The sequence below is a fragment of the Pogona vitticeps genome, chromosome 2 (assembly GCF_051106095.1).
Source record: "Pogona vitticeps strain Pit_001003342236 chromosome 2, PviZW2.1, whole genome shotgun sequence".
Taxonomy (NCBI): Eukaryota; Metazoa; Chordata; class Lepidosauria; order Squamata; family Agamidae; genus Pogona; species Pogona vitticeps.
Genome location: NC_135784.1, coordinates 271,462,804 through 271,479,541, shown reverse-complemented (window position 1 = coordinate 271,479,541; position 16,738 = coordinate 271,462,804).

Below are 16,738 nucleotides of genomic sequence, written 5' to 3'. Positions count from 1 at the left end.
ACAGCCATTTTGGCAGTTTATCTGCATCTCTCCACCCAAAACTGTTTTGTCCAAACTTCCCCAAGTTTGGCACAGAGTAAGAACAGACTGCTGCTACTGTGCCAAATTTGTATCTAGTTTACCAGGCATAATTTTTTTTTTCTGGTCAGGCTGTCCCCATTTTTAGAATTGCCTTATAGAACATTGGTTTACTCTGCCACACATTATCAGTGTGCACCTCTAATAAATCCCATCTTGACATGGGATATTAACCTTTAAATATACTCAACTTCACCATCAGTTACTATAATCATCTCATGTTATTTATGCCAAAAAGTAAATGATTATCCTAGGGTCTTAGTGATTACTGGTTCATTTAAGCAAAACTATGTGCCCAGCTGTCATTTAATGACAGTTCTTATTTGCAGTGAGTTGTTTATGCCAAAAAAGCACTAAAATGCTGTGGTCCTTTGCTTCGCCAAAGTGGATAGTTGAACCTAGCTTTGGAGCTAAAAGCATATCTCTTGATTTTCTTTACTAGTTGGACATCTACTGTAGTCATACAATTCTGAGTCTGTCAGCAGTTCATAAATAGAGCTACAAATCAGCATGGCTCTTAGCTCTGCTGTTCTAGCCTCACAACTCTTGTACAGAATTCTAACTAAAGTTTTTAACCCAAGCTGCTTGATGTAATATTGATGCAATTAATCAAGCATAAGTGTTGCATAGTCTTGCCTCAATCAAAAGTGAAAACAGAGGTCCCTACAAACACCTTCTCAAGATGGGGAAAGAAAGTAATGCTGGTTTTTCTGTCTCTGATCAGAACATGAAAACAGCCTCACTTTGTTTTGACTTCACCACCTGAGAGAGACAGAGTTGACTGTTCATACCTTATTGGGTAATACATCTGTTGCCTTGACTTGAAATTTTAAGAAGTTTTAAGGTTGGCAAAGTATAGTCAGGCATTAAAAATCCAAATTATTTATTTTATTTTATTTTATTTTATTTATTAAATTTGTATCCCGCCCATTTAGACAGCATCTACTCTGGGCGGCTCATAACAAAATACAATAAAAACAAATAATATCAATTTAACAAGAGTAAGATGGGGGGAAAGAGATAATCAGATGGTGACTGGAGGGAAGGCCTGCCTGAATAGCCAGGTCTAGAGCTGGCTCTTGAAAATACCCAGCGAAGTGGCCAAGTGAATCTTGGAGGGGAGATTATTCCTTAGGTGGGGGGGCCATTGCCAAGAAGGCCTGGTTTCTTGTTATTCACAATTATTCAACTGTGTTATTATTTTTCTGTAAACAAAGTTGTTCTTGAATCTCTGCTCTCCCACTCCAGTCCTGTTTAGATCTCTTCTTACAGTACAAACCTAAGCTTATCTAATTGTGTGTTCATTATGGCCTACTTTCCGGTAAGCTTGATTAGTGTTACAGCAGAAATTTCACAGAAGCTGACTGTGACTAGCACTGCTCCTGCCACCACCACTCCCCCTGAATGGGAGTGGTGGAGAGCCTCTCCTTGGCCATGGGTTCCATCAGGTTGAGACTCCCAGAGCTTCTAGAACTGAATTTTATTAAGGTAGAGGAACAGGGTATAAGAAAAGGTTGGGCGCTGGCTGTACCTATCAGTTTGCAGGGGGACTGAGTTAACTTCACAAGCTCTCTGACAAGTCCAGTCTTTACCCGAGTTCTGCTCACTGCATCCAGGCTGTCCCCAGTCCATGGTTGGTGGAGGGGTCCAGTCCCCAACCAATCAACTCTCTTCAGAGAAGGCTTGTAGTGCTGGACACTCACAGGTTCCCAGGCCCCCCACGTTCTTCCTGCCAGAATCACAGGTGCTCCTTCTGGTGGTTCCTCCTCCAGCACCTCAGTTGCATCAGAAGGGAGCCTGGGTGCTCACCTGGCCTTCACAGTCTCCAGGGGTTTGGTGAATGGGCCAAAGTTGACAGTAGGCTAAAGACTGGTATGCCCCCTCTGCACCCTTGTTGCTTAGTCATGACAACCTGAATCCATACTTCTGTCTAGGCCTTCCTGATGATCAACACATCCTCCCCCTTCCCCAGGGTGCAAAATACCAGTTCCAGTTCCTCAAGCTCCTCTTCCCACTTCTCTGCCTCTGATTCTGTAGAGGGGAAGGTGCCCTCCCCACCCTCCTTCTCTTCCTCCCTTAAATCAGGCTCCCTCTGACTGGAGTTCAGATTCCACCCCTTCCCCTAAGTCAGGTTTGTCTGCCTTAGGCTTCCTTTCTCCACCCAGACTTTCCATTTCCCTCTCTACATCCTCCTGGCATCCAGCTACCAGAACCTCTGAGAGGCCCACGAGGGGGTGCAGGACAAGGATGAATGGCCTGCTAGGGATGCTTGGAGTGCCCCCCCCCGTCACATTGACCCAATACCAGCAACAAATAATGGTGTTGCTTTTTTGAAAGTGGGACAGAAGACGCAAGGCCAAAACTGCACCATGATTTCAGAAAGCTGACTTTCTCCTTTATTTTTATCATATAAAGGAAATATAAAAACTGTTAATGTCCACATCACTGTGAGGCTTAGAATATTTGTTCAGACCTTTTCCTTTTGTTTCGTTACTGCCCAGTTCAGCAGTTTCCATTTTTCAAGCCTGTTTATTCTTTTATTCTTCGGGGGAACCCACACAGTCTACCAGAAATAAAAACATATTTCAGAAGGTCAGATGGCAGCTATCTCTTGGGTGACAGCTGACAAATCTGCTCCTTTCTGAGTGACATATGTCCTTTCCATATCTTCACTAGTACGATCTGTCAGCAGTATGAAATATGTCTGTTTTGTCGATCCGCTAGTCAATTGGCACTCAGCCTTCCTTTTGAGTTCATATGTGAATATTCATAAGTGAATATTTTCTGTGAGGGCAGAACACAGAAGTTTACTTTAAAAACAAAGGAAGCATCAAGCTAATGTGATGTTTACATCTCCACTACAGATACTAGAGTTTAAAAAAATGTTGTGTAGTGGGCAGAGCAATGGACTTGGATTCAGGAGATATGCATTCAAATTCCCATTTGGTTATGAAGCTTTCTGGGTGACCTTGGACCAGTCCCATTCTCACACCCTGACCTGCCTCAGAGGATTGAAGGAAGGTAGCACACAAATTTAATGATGAAAGGAAGGATGTATGGCTATTTTTATACATACATCATTTGCTATAGTAGCTCAGTGCTCAAAAATCTCACATACCACTCCATATAATGATGAAAAAACCCTCAACTAATCATCCCAAGCACAGCACATCTCTAGAATGAACATGTCTTAAAGAAGCACATTCATAATATTTACCTCTGACCTTCATTGCTGTATTTTAGGAGTTGTTGATTGTCTTCTAATATGTAAATATGACCAAAAATCATTTATGTGGTACAAGAGATTCTGGATCAACAGTTGCAGTTATGTGCCTGAAGAAAAGTTTTTGTTCATCTTCTGATCACGGGCTGGAATCTCATGTAAGGCCTGTTTTACTTGCCACAGCCACCGGTAATTGCAACTAATTGATGAGGTGCTGGAGGGCTTCTCGGTTTCATGTCTGGTCCCACACCTGATTTTTCAAAGTTATAATTAGCAAATTGTGCAAACCTTATGTGATCACTGATAGGATGTCAGAGACTGTAAGTCTTACAATTAAAATAGGAAGTGACTGTTAGAAATGAATCACTTTCAGGGCAATGCTGTAATATTTCAGTTTAGAAAGCTTTATAATTTGAATTTTGAGAGGCAGTTTGTACCATGATCTTAGATGAACTTTTGCCATCCCTTATTTATCTGCTTGAAATCTAATTATTATTTATTTCAGTTAAAGTTAACACATAGTGATTACCAGTTTTGCATATCAGAGATACTTCCTCTGAGAGCCAATTCAAAATCTCCCTTAATGTGAAGTCTTCCACATAGCAATCTCACTGAGTCCACACATAATGCAGACATTTCTTGAAAATGCACAATCCACCTTTGCCACATCCATAAAAGACTCTTGTGATGCTTTTCAGATTCCATCTTTGTGCTACAATCCAGTTTAAAGCACTGTAAAAAAATATAAATGCAATCAATCCATTTTAACTGTGTGTTTAAATCTGCTCCTGTTTTTGTAACAAAGAGGATAAACCCAGTCTTTTCCTGAACATCCCTTCTATAAAGAACACGATTGAAACATGTATTCAATATTTGTACAGTGGTGCCCCACATAGCAACGTCAATCCGTTCCAGGAAAAACGTCACTATCCGAAAACATTGCTATACGGAATAGAAAACCCCATAGGAACGCATTAAACTCTGTTTAATGCATTCCTATGGGGGGGTAAACTCACCGCTAAGCGGGACTCCTCCATAGGGCCGCCATTTTTGCCACCTCGGTAAGCAAGGAATCGGCGCGAAAACGCTGCCGGTGGCCATTTTCTTCATCCGGCGGCCATTTTGGAACCGCCGATCAGCTGTGTGAAAATGGGGCCTTTGGGAGGACTGCAGGGGAGGGCTCCCCCACGGTCCTTCCGAAGTGCTCGCCGGCATTTTTCCCCAGCTGACCGGTGGGCACTTCGGAAGGACCGGTCAGCTGGGAGAAAATGGGGCCTATGGGGAAAAATCGCAAAGTGATTTTTCCCCATAGGAAACATCGCAATGCGGTTGCTTTTGCGATCGCAAAATCCGCATCACTATGCGGATTCGTCGTTAAACAGGGCGCCCGTTAAGCGAGGCACCACTATACATGTATGCACATATAGCTGCTGCTTATATATTCCATCTATACATCTCCATCCAAAACAGCTGAGACTTGAGAAGAGCAGCCTGAAATACAGCAAGTAATTAGAGTAGGAAAGGCGGCCTGATGAGAGACCACAGAAGGTACCTGAAACAATAGGATGTGGAAAAGTTACTCTTTTGGATTACAGTTCCCAGAATTTCTCAGACATCACGGCAGTGTGAGACATCCAGAAAGAGACATTTCAGAACAAATGGAATAGCACTAGATGAGAAAAGGAAATATCTCTGGAGGGAAAAGGAAATATCTGAATTCTCCTACCATCTACCCTTTAATGATGACTGTGAACCATCACTTACAGAGTCTCAGCCTCAACATCTTGCAGTCCCTGATATATGAGATGAGAAGAAAGCCTGCCAGAGATAGATTGTAATGGTGGCCAAGTTCAGCCGCCTCGAATCAGTGGATACAACTCCTATGAAGAACATTCCAGGAGAAGGAGGAGATAACATGTCCACAGGCCCCAGAATCTATGGTGTCACTCACACTAGAAGGAGGCAACATTTTTGTTTTTGGTAGGGAGGTTTTTAAGTATCACACAACAGAAGTTATTCTAACCTGCATGAGATAGTGTTACTAGGTTAGGAAAAAGTTTGCTCCTTCTATTTCCTTTGTAACTACACGGGTACACATATTTCTCAGGTTCTTTTTATGTGGAGAGATTCTGAGCACCTGTTCTTTGATCTAAGGCCTACCTGGAGAAGAATTCACCACTGACTTCCATGAACCTTAGATACGCAAGGCTCAAAGGATCTTAGATTTCTCAGTCCCTGGTTTACTTCATTACAAGGACTTTACACGTGAAGCAAGATTGAACAGCTGGCTGCGATGAGGAGTGAAAGAAGGAGAGAAGACTTTAAAAAACGCTTTAACTCATTTTGAAGAAAGCTTGCCTGTTGCACTCTTGTTGAGTGTCCCAAGACAGCACCCTTTCTCAGCAGATGCTGTTGAAGCACAGTGGGGATGTTCTTTGATGATGAAACTGTAAAATTAATTGCTTTACATAGAATTCACAGAGTTAACCAAAAATGTCATATGCTGGTTATGGATATGTAGAAGGAATAAAATGAGGTAAAACTATTAGAGAAGATTTTAATTAAATTACAGGTACCTTGCACTGAAGCTTTGCACTTTTAATTTCCCATTCTATAATCCTCTGTGCAGTAGGAGCACCGCAGTTGCTATCATCTACTTAAATTTGTTCATTTAATAGGGTGTCACATGGATCTTTAACACTGGTCATGCTAGCTGGAAAAATTGGGAGCTATTGTGTATCAGACCTACACCAACTAGCAATCCATAAGGGTACCTATCCTGTTATGCTGTGGTTTCTAGGTTTACTTAGGAGCCTTTTGGAAGGAACTCTGTTGAAAGCTTTTTGAAAGTCTAAGAAGATGGTGACTGCATGACCAGCCTTTCCATATGTTTGGTGACAAACTAAAATAACTTCAAGGACTTTTAGCCAGAATCCTGTTATACTTGTAGAGTTAAAATAGGCAATCACAAAAGCAGTATAGACTATCATGCAGGCTGCCATGTACTAGCCCTCCCCTCATGGGGATAAGGCATTTGTGAGATCACCACTATATGTACAGGAAAAGCAAAATGATCAAGGAGCTGAAAAAACTTTCCAATAAGAAAAGATTATAATGTCTGGGCCATTTCACTTAGAAAAAAGATGATGTGTGTGGAGCTTCGTGTCATCAGTACACTGATGACACCCAGCTCTACATCTCCTTTTTTCCAACAACAATGCATGCTGTTCTGTCCCTTCACTGCTGCCTGGAGGCTGTACTGCAGTGGATGCAGGAGAATGGACTAAGGCTGAATCCAGACAAGATGGGGGTCCTGAGGGTGGGTGGCCCCACCATCAGTGGTTTGGGAAACTCCATCTCTTTTGGGGGAGTGACTCTCATCATGAAGAGTGAGGTTTGCAGCTCTGGGTCATGGTGATTTTCACTCCCTATCTTGATGTCGGATGCTGCTTGATGCTGCTCACCACTCTGGTCCATGTGCTTGTAATCTTGAGATTAGACTACTGTAATGCACTCAAATTCAACATGAATTTGACCAAACTCCGGGGGGGGGCAGTGGAAGACAAGAGGGCCTGGCATGCTCTGGTCCATGGGGTCACAAAGAGTCGGATATGACTTATTGATTAAACAACAAAATGTGCTCTGTGGTGATATTTTTTTTAATTATTATTATTTCAACTACCAACACATATCTAAACCTACATTACAAACATCCCAAACCCTCCCCCCCTTTGAGGACAGGGGTCCAGACCTCATTACATTCCAGCTTTCCCAAACGTCAGAGAGTATTGAAAAAAAGAAAAAACTAAAAAGAAAACAAAACCCATCAATCATTTTGCCCTATCTTCAGGTCTGACCCTGGGCCCAAGCATGTATTAAGTTCCAACTTTGTTTTGCATAGTCTCTCGGTTGATCTCGTAGCGCTTCTGATAGTGTGTCCAGTTCTATAATGTCCAGCATCTTCTTCAGGAGCTCCTCCATTGTAGGTACATCTTCGCTTTTCCATTTTTGGGCCCAGAGTAACCTAGCTGCTATCAATATATACTGTACATCAAACAATATTTAATTTTCTTGTCAGTAATTTCTGGCATAATGTTTAATAATGCTATTTCAGGTCTCAAGTTTAATTTCTTTTGAGTAATTCCTCTTATCATTTCCCACACCTGTAACCAATAGCCCCTAGCTTTTTCACATGATCACCACATATGATAGAAAGTTCCCACCTTTTTTTTACATTTCCAACAGATATTGCTACCACCTTCTGACATTTTTGCCAGTTTCATAGGAGTATAATGCCATCTGTAAAACATTTTAAGGACATTTTCTCTTAGATTTACTGGCTTAATCATTTTATAACAGTCTTTCCACATCATCGTCCAGTGATCAATATCAATGTTATAACCGAAATCCCTTGCCCATTTTATCATTGTTTCCTTTACCCTTTCATCTTCCAATTCATATTCCAATAAATATGTGTACATTTTCTTTATTATTTTCTCATCAGAATAAATCCAGAGTTTATCTACCTGTACTTCACCTTCAAAAAAACCCAAATTTCCATCTTTTCTATATCTTGATTCTAATTTATTCAATGACCACCAATCTGATGCCACTCCTAATTCCTCTAGTTCTTGCTTACTTTTTAAGTTTTGTTCTCTATTAAGTAACTCTTTGTAAGTTAACATCATCCCTTTTGGATTCAACATTTTCATTGTAAAGGCTTCTATGGGGGCTACCCATAATGGGGTTCTCTTATATGTTTGTACTCGGAATTTATACCACACTAGATCCAATGCTTTCCTTACAATATGTTCCATAAAACGTGATTGTTCCTTATCTTTCCCATACCACACATATGCGTGCCAACCCATGCTTAGGTCATGCCCTTCTAGTTTCAGTAGTCTTTGGTTTCCCAGGGTTATCCATTCTTTTATCCATGTCATTGCACACACCTTATAATATAACAACCAATTTGGGAGTCCTACCCCTCCCCTTTCTTTCAAGTCCTGTAACAGCTTGAGTTTTATTCTTGGTTTCTTAGTCTTCCATGTAAACTTGGTTATCAGACGATCCAGTTCTTTAAAATATTTGAAGTTCAATAATATTGGTAGGTTTTGGAAATGAAATAGTAATTTTGGCAAAATCATCATCTTTATCGTTGCAATTCTTCCCATTAATGATAGCTGAAGGTTACTCCAATCTTCCAAGTTCTTCTGAATTTCCTTCTGTATTCTAAGGTAGTTCTCTTTCATTAAGTTGCTAGGTTTTTTTGTGATGATGACTCCTAGATATTTAATTTTTTGTACTACTTCAAAATTAATTTCTCTCAGCAGTTTTCCAGCTTCTTCTTTATTTATGTTTTTAATCATAACTTTGGTTTTTTGATGATTGATTTGGAGACCAGCCACTTGTCCATACTCTTCTATGATTCTCAATAATTCTTCTAGGTCTCCCTGAGGATTCTCAAGTATTATTACCAGGTCATCTGCATACGCTTGTACCTTAAATTCTTCGCCTCTAATTTTAAGTCCTTTAATTCTTTCATTAGCTCTTATCTGTCTATTTAGGACTTCCAGCGTTAATATAAATAAAAGAGGAGATAACGGACAACCCTGTCTTGTGCCTTGTTCAATCGATATACTCTCCGTTAAGTTCCCATTGACTTTAATCTTGGCTTCTTGCTTCGAGTATATTGCTTTAATTATTTGTAGAAATTTTCCTTCCACTCCCATTTCCTTCAACTGAAGCATCATAAACTCCCAGTTGACATTATCAAAGGCTTTCTCTGCGTCTAAAAAGATTAACATCATCTGCTTTCCTGGATGAAATTCATAATATTCTAGAATATCTATTATCGTCCTTATGTTTGATGCCATTTTCCTTTTAGGGAGGAAACCTGTTTGGTCTTTATGTATTGTTTCTCCTAAAATTTCCTTAAATCTTGCCGCCCAGATGGTTGTGAAGATCTTATAATCAACATTTAGTAGAGAGATTGGTCTATAATTCTTGATTTTGTTCTTTTCGGTCCCCTCTTTATGTATTAAAGTAATATGTGCCTCTTTCCAAGTATTTGGTATTACCCCCTTGAACTCAATAATTTCAATTAACTTCTTAAATTGCGGACTTAAGATTTCTTCAAATGCCTTATAATATTCAGCTGGTAGTCCGTCTGGTCCTGGAGATTTGCCATTTTCCTGTTTTCTCCAAGCCTCTTGAATCTCCGTGCTCTGTGGTGATATTGAAGGAGAGTGGGACTTGTAGTCACTGAGGATGAGAGAAAATGGAGTGAGTTAAGTTTCAAAGTGAAAGGAGTTGAGGACATGGGAATGTGGTAAAGGCTGAAGAGGCTGTTTTTCCTAATTTATAGCCAGGCTGGTACAGAATGAATCCTGATAAGAATGCAAGGTTGAGGAGGCCCAGTGTGAAGACCCAACCAATTTCTGCCTAATTGGAATTCTCTTCATGAGAATTGGAGATGGAGTGAGCAGTTACAGCTCTTTGAGTTAATTGGTTTACAGCCATGAAGAAGTAGTTCCAAGGAATGTAGAAAAATGGATGATGGGCTATATGAGAGAGAACTTTTTTCCTAAGAGAAGTTCATGATGGATTGTGTTATGTAGCTGGATGGTACAGAATGAATCTACAGTATGGTAAGAAAGAAAGAGGTGGGGCTAGCCCACCTTAGTTCAGCTTTGTAGTGTTTCTTATTTTAATGGGAAATAGCCATTTTTTAACTATTGTAACCCTTCGAACATGTCTTTATGCTATGCTTAAGCAAACAAACTGTTTCTATAAAACTATATTTTCTTAATAAAAAATAATTAAAAATCCTAATTGAGGACTATTCTTTTCGACCAGCAAGGTTTGGCTAAATCCAGAAGAGTGGAAAAGGTCATTGATTAGCTATCATAGAGAAGTCCTATGTAACTGAGCTGTTGTGAGTTTTAAGGAATCACAATGTCCATGTTGGAGTACTTGCAAAGTACTGAGTAAAGTAAAGTGTTCGTTAAGGGTCAGGCTTGTTCAAGGCACATATGCTGTGCACTGCTGAAGCTTGAGGACTTACCTCAGTACAAAGTGGTAGATTTGTGGCCTTTGAGAATCCCTGCCTGAATGCCATACACTCCTTAGGGAGACATTGGTCATCACACGCTCTACGTGGGGTTACAATTGAGATTGATGCAGAAGCTTCAAATGGTGCAGAATGCAGCAGCCAGACTTCTCACTGGGATGAGAAAATATCAGCATATTTCCCCCACTGTGGCTGCCTTGCATTGGCTGCTCCTTTCATTTCTGCATTGATTTCAAGGTGTTATATATAAAGCCCTAAATGGTCTGGGACCTCGATATCTAGCAGAACGCCTCCTCCCACCTAGATCTATGCAAATCATTCATTCTAGCCAGGATGGGTGGCTGAGGGTCCAAACACTGAGGGAGGCCCAGAGAGAAAGAACAAGAAACCAGGCCTTCTTATTTATTTTATTTATTATTAATATTTATTTATTAATACTGTTGTTTTTATTTTAAATTCCTTTTACTTTTATGTATTGTTGTTAGCCACCCACAGAAAACTTCGGTCTAGATGAGTGGGGTATAAATAAATAGATAGATAGATAGATAGATAGATAGATAGATAGATAGATAGATAGATAGATAGATAGATAGATAGATAGATAGATAGATAGATAGATAGATAGATAGATAGATAGATAGATAGATAGATAGATAGATAGATAGATAGATAGATAGATAGATAGATAGATGTGTACAAAAATTATGCATAGCATGGAGAAATTGAGTAGGAAAACATTTTCCAATGGTGCCATATGTTCCATTTTGGGGGCCATCAGAGTATACCAGTTACTTCCTCATTAGTTCAGTAAAAATCTGTGTGATTTTTCCATATAAAATAGTGAAGAACTAGATGCTAAATAAAACAGCAGAAGACTCATTTACTGAGGACTGTAGGTCACTATCCTTTCTAATGTAGCTACTAAATTGGGACAAAGTGGGCCAAAGAATTTGTGTTTCTGGCTGGCAGAGCCTCATTGAACAGCATGTCTGAAAGGGAAATAATAGTATCACTTAGCCTATTGCAGGTGGCTTATCCATCTCTGGCTAGCTCTAGCAGTTTAGCCCAAAATATCCTCCATATTACTTTGTCACAAGCAAAAAATGCAATTTGCAACATTTTAGAGGTGCATTTAGCACAGGGAATAGAGTGAATAAAACATGTACAGTGGTGCCCCGCATAGCGACGATAATCCGTTCTGAAAAAATCGTCGCTATCCGGATTCGGCACTATGCGGGACTAAAAAGCCCATAGGAATGAATTAAAACACGTTTAATACGTTCCCATGGGGGGAAAACTCACCGCTATGCGGAAATCCTCCATACGGTTGCCATTTTCACCACCCAGTATGCAAGGAAACCGCGCGAAAACGCTGCGGGCTGCCTTTTTTTTGGCCACCATTTTGGAACCGCCAATCAGCTGTTTTTTAAACATCGCAATGCGATTTTTGGCCACTTAAAATGTCACAATGCAATCGCTTTTGCGATCGCAAAATCCACATCGCTATGCGGATTCGTCATTAAACGGGGCGCTCGTTAAGCGAGGCACCACTGTACAATGTCTCAGATAAGTATTTCACTCTTGCACATTTCCTCAGCACCTGAGCAAATTTAATAATCATGGGATATGAGTAGAGCTTCCTGTATGTATCAACAACCAGTTGAAGAAGAAGAGTCAAACAGTAAAAATAAATGGGCAGTTTCCATACGGTAATGCAGCAGGTTCTGTACCAGGTATAATAACTCTTGGAACATGTTCTGTAATTCTATTGCTGATCTGAAAAAGGACAAGCAAAATGATCAAGGAGCTGAAAAAAACTTTCCAATAAGGAAATATTTTAATTTCAGGGAATTTCACTTAGGAAAAATAAAAGTAGATGTGTACAAAATTATGCATAGCATGGAGAAATTTAATAGGAAGACATTTCCCCCCTGTTCCTGCAATAGTACAACATGGGGTCATCCAATGAAGCAAAATAGTTGGAGGTGTAGAAAAGAAAAAGAGAAAGTCCTTCATTGTATAGCATGTAGTAAAGTTATGGAATTTTGTTTCATGGGATAGCTATCATCCTGAAAGATTTTAAATAAGATTGAGATAAATTTAGAGAGAATGTAGCTGTCAATAGCTACTAATCTAACCAACTATGTTTTTACCTCCAGTTTCAGAGGCACTAAGCAGAATACTAGTTGGTGGCAAATATTTCCCATTCCGAGCCCCCCTCATTGTCTGTGAATAGTGTAAAAACATTTCAATGTATAGAATGACATGCTAAAAAAATATTTGCAGAATGCATGATAGTTTAATTTTCTTTAGCCTCAGTTTTAAGCTTTACATGAAAATGAGACCACCACCATCACCACCCCTGCGGAAGTGAGGCCCAGGATAAATGGCCTTTCTGAGCTCCATCCTGCCATCTCATAGGGCTTACCATTAAGAAGCCCCAAAGCAGGATATAAACGCAACAGCTGTCTTACACTGCAGCACTTCTCCTCCTCAGCAACTGGTGCTTGAGCAGAGATTCTCAAATTTTGGTTTCCAGATATTCTGGGACTACACTTTCCAGAAGTCCTAACCTTGTTGTGCTCATTGGGGCTTCTAAAACTTGTTGTCCAAGAATCTCAGGGCTTCCACATTTGGGAACCACTGTGCTAGCAAGAACATATCTCTCCATAGTCCTTTAAATGCTGAACTCAGAAAGACCTAACTTTGCAGAATCCATGTTGTTGTTTTTTATTATATGCTTCTATAAGCTTGAGCATTTCATTCATAGTCATGCTGCTGGATTACCATGGAAACAGAACACTAAACTTGAATCTAGACAAATCTTTGATCTGAACCTCCATCGCCCTTCTTTTATTCTTAAATAAAGGTGGCATGGTCATTTAAAAAAAACGAATTAAGGGTTACTTTCCAATGTGGCGGAGGAAATTCAGGTCTACAAAAGACCTACAGCCTCTGTATAGACTGAAGGGAGGAGGGCAATGAATGCAGGCCTGGGGGCCAATTGTCACCCCCTACAGCCTGCACTAGATATGGAAATAGTCAATTTTTGATGGCATGAGGAGACTTCAGGCAGGCTCTATGGTTGGGTGACACCGAACCAAGCCTTGAGGATTATGGCTGCAGCACACAGCCTACAAGCTATACTTTGTTCATTCCTGTAAATTAACATACAGCGGTGCCCCGCATAGCGATGTTAATCTGTTCCGGATTAATCGTCGCTTTGCAAAAACATCACTAAACAGAACGTAAAAAGCCATAGGAATGCATTAAACTTCGTTTAATGCGTTCCTATGGCTCCAAAACTCACAGTTCAGTGATGTTCCTCCATAGCGCCGCCATGGGGCGCGAAAACACTTGTGGTGGCCATTTTGGGCACCTGGCGGCCATTTTGGAACCGCCAATCAGCTGTTTAAAAAAACATTGCAACGATCATTGCAATGCAATGTTTTGCCTATACAGAACATCACAATGCGATCGTATTAGCGATCTAATTTTTTAGATCGCTATGCAAATTCGTTGTTACACAGTGCGCTTGTTATGCGAGGCACCACTGTATAAGCCAGTGCTTGAAATCCCGTTGTACTATTATGTAAATGAAGTAACCAATAAAAGCAAGTTATGATAAGTTCAGACATCTCCATATACCTTATCTGTTGCGTACAGATTCATATCACTTAGTGTGCAACAGATGTCTGCAGAGATTTATTAGCTCATGGAAATACATCTCTAAATGTTACACTGTTTGTGTAACCAAGCAACAGGATTTCAGCCTATTTTTCATATATGTAAAAGTCTTGCTGTAGAGGCATCTGCATCTCTGGAAATAAAACTTGTTAATAATTCTTTGTTTTCTCCGATACAGACAACATGTTTGCCCCTTTGAAAATATTAATCACCGATATCAAAATGCCTTTTCTTCCATATGATCTTGTGTGGATAATGGATGAAGAGATAAGAGATTCCTGTGGAGGAACATCTTTACAAAAAGAAATCTTCCTGAATGAACCATCAATCGGGGTGTTAGTTCTATTAGGAATATTTTTTAAGACAGGCCAGTGGCTGTCTAAAAAAAAAAAGGCTGCCTCCCTGCCCCCACAGTCTACCCCCACCTCCTTCCCACTGCCCCTGTTGTCTCCCTACCTTTTCCTCCTCTTCTTCTACTGCCACTGCCACCTTGAGAGCCCCACCGCAGGCTGCTGGCCTTTGCATACGTCTCTGCCATACACAGATGGCCCCTGGCTGGATTATTGGCAGGCTAACCTAAAAAAAAAGTATTATCAAAGAGAAGGAAAACTCCAACTCCCACTGAGGCGCTGCCATCATCCTCCATGCCGTGAGGTAACAGGCTGGGTAGGTGGGAGTCATCAGCCCTGGAAGGCAGCCCATCTAGGAGAAGGAAAACTCTGATTCCAAACCTTCACTGCCATGTGGCCATATCCACTGATGGAAAAGACTTCAGGAATTAACCTCGAGGCAAAATCCAGAGCTGGAGTCCTGGAGGCAGTTCATGTCAATCTGTCAATTCCTGCAACATCGCTGAAACCAGTTGTATTAGCTCTTGCCTTTCCATTGGACTATTTCAGTGATGTGGAGAGGGAGGATTTGCTGCTTGGGTAACAGCCTATCCATATTATTTTACCCAGGCTTTGTGCCCTGGAGAGGACACTCCAGCTTTGCGTACAGCATCAAAATACTAGACGCTGTTCCAAGTCCTCCATACAGAGCATGTTACCATAGTCTCTCGAGATTGAAGGATACCTGTTGTTGTTGTTGTTGTTGTTGTTGTTGTTGTTGTTGTTGTTGTTGTTGTTGTTGTTGTTGTTAGCCGGCCGATCATCTGGTGATGGGGGACCTTTGCCCACGTCCCTGCCTCTCAGCTGGGAGGTGGCCTCAGCCAGCTGACAGGCAAACTAACTTTAAAAAAATAAGCTGAGGGGCAGGAACATGTGCAAAGCTCTGCCCCCCCCCCGCTGCCGGCTGACAGGCCAGCTGACTAAAACAACAAAAAATTATAACTTTTTTTAAAAAACAATTTTGTTCAGATAGCCATCCACACATGTGCAAAGGTGGCAGTGGAGGAAAAAGGGGCAGCAATATTTAATGACTGAATTATATGCAATTAGAAAGATGGACTAACAAATGGGTAAAGAAATATTAATTTATTTTATTTCTTTATTCTACAGTATTTATATCCCACCTATCTGGTCTTTATGACCACTCTAGGTGGCTAAATATAAAAAGGTAGAGAATATATGAAGTATGAACAATTTCTATTAACATATATTCAGATGACTGATTCAGTAAAGGGTGCAGTGAGTAAAATTTATAGATGCCTACTTGACTTAGAAGAAGAGAGTGAGAAAGAAGGACTGAAGTTAGTGTGGGAACAAGACTTAGGAAAAGGAATAGATGATGAAAAATGGAGGAAGATGTGGAAAATGAGGGTTTCAAGATATATGTCAGTGAGAATAAGAGAACTTTTTCAAATTGGGTTTAAGATGGTATTTAACACCTACAAAATTCAATAAAATTATCGCTAGTTATCTGAATGTCTGTTGGAAATGTGAGAAGGAAATTGGTACATACTTTCATATGTGGTGGGAAAGTACAAAGATTTTGGAAACTAATCTTTAAAGAACTAAATGACATATACGAAAAAGATATAGAATTTAATCCTGAGATTGCTTTGTTATCAATATTTGAGAATGTGGAATATGATAAGATGATTAAAGAATGGATTACCAGTATTAACAGTAGCTAGATTAATAATAGCTAGGCATTGAAAATCAAAATCTGAATTTTGAATGGAAGAATGGTATAATGAAATATGGAATATAGCTATAAATGATAAGTTAACTTTTAACTTAAAGATTAAGAAAGGAGAGATGAAAAAGAATAGTTTTTATGATATATGGGGCAGATTTTTGGAATAAGGGAAAAGGGAAAGCTCCAAATCAAGAATCAATGCAGTTGTGGAGGACAATAAAAGAAGAATAAGAATAAGAATATATATGGAGGAAGAAGAGGATTATTGCAATAGGTCCCGTCTATGGTTGTGGGGAACACAGTTAATTTGTATTTTGGCTTATGTAATTTATGTTGATGTTATAGTTACAATTTAAAAAATTAAAAAAAGGAATTAGAGATAGCAACAGAAAAAGGCAGGGAGGCAATGGGGGTAGTGGGAAGAGGCGAGAGAAGGTTTTGGGGGTGCAATTAACTAGGAGGTTCATACACCACAAAAAATTCATTGGCTCAGGAAAGTTTGAACAAACTCAAACTGATCTGAATCAACAAATTAGCGATTTTTGATTAATTTCCTGGTTCATTTTTAGCTTCATGCCCATCTCTAATATGGAACT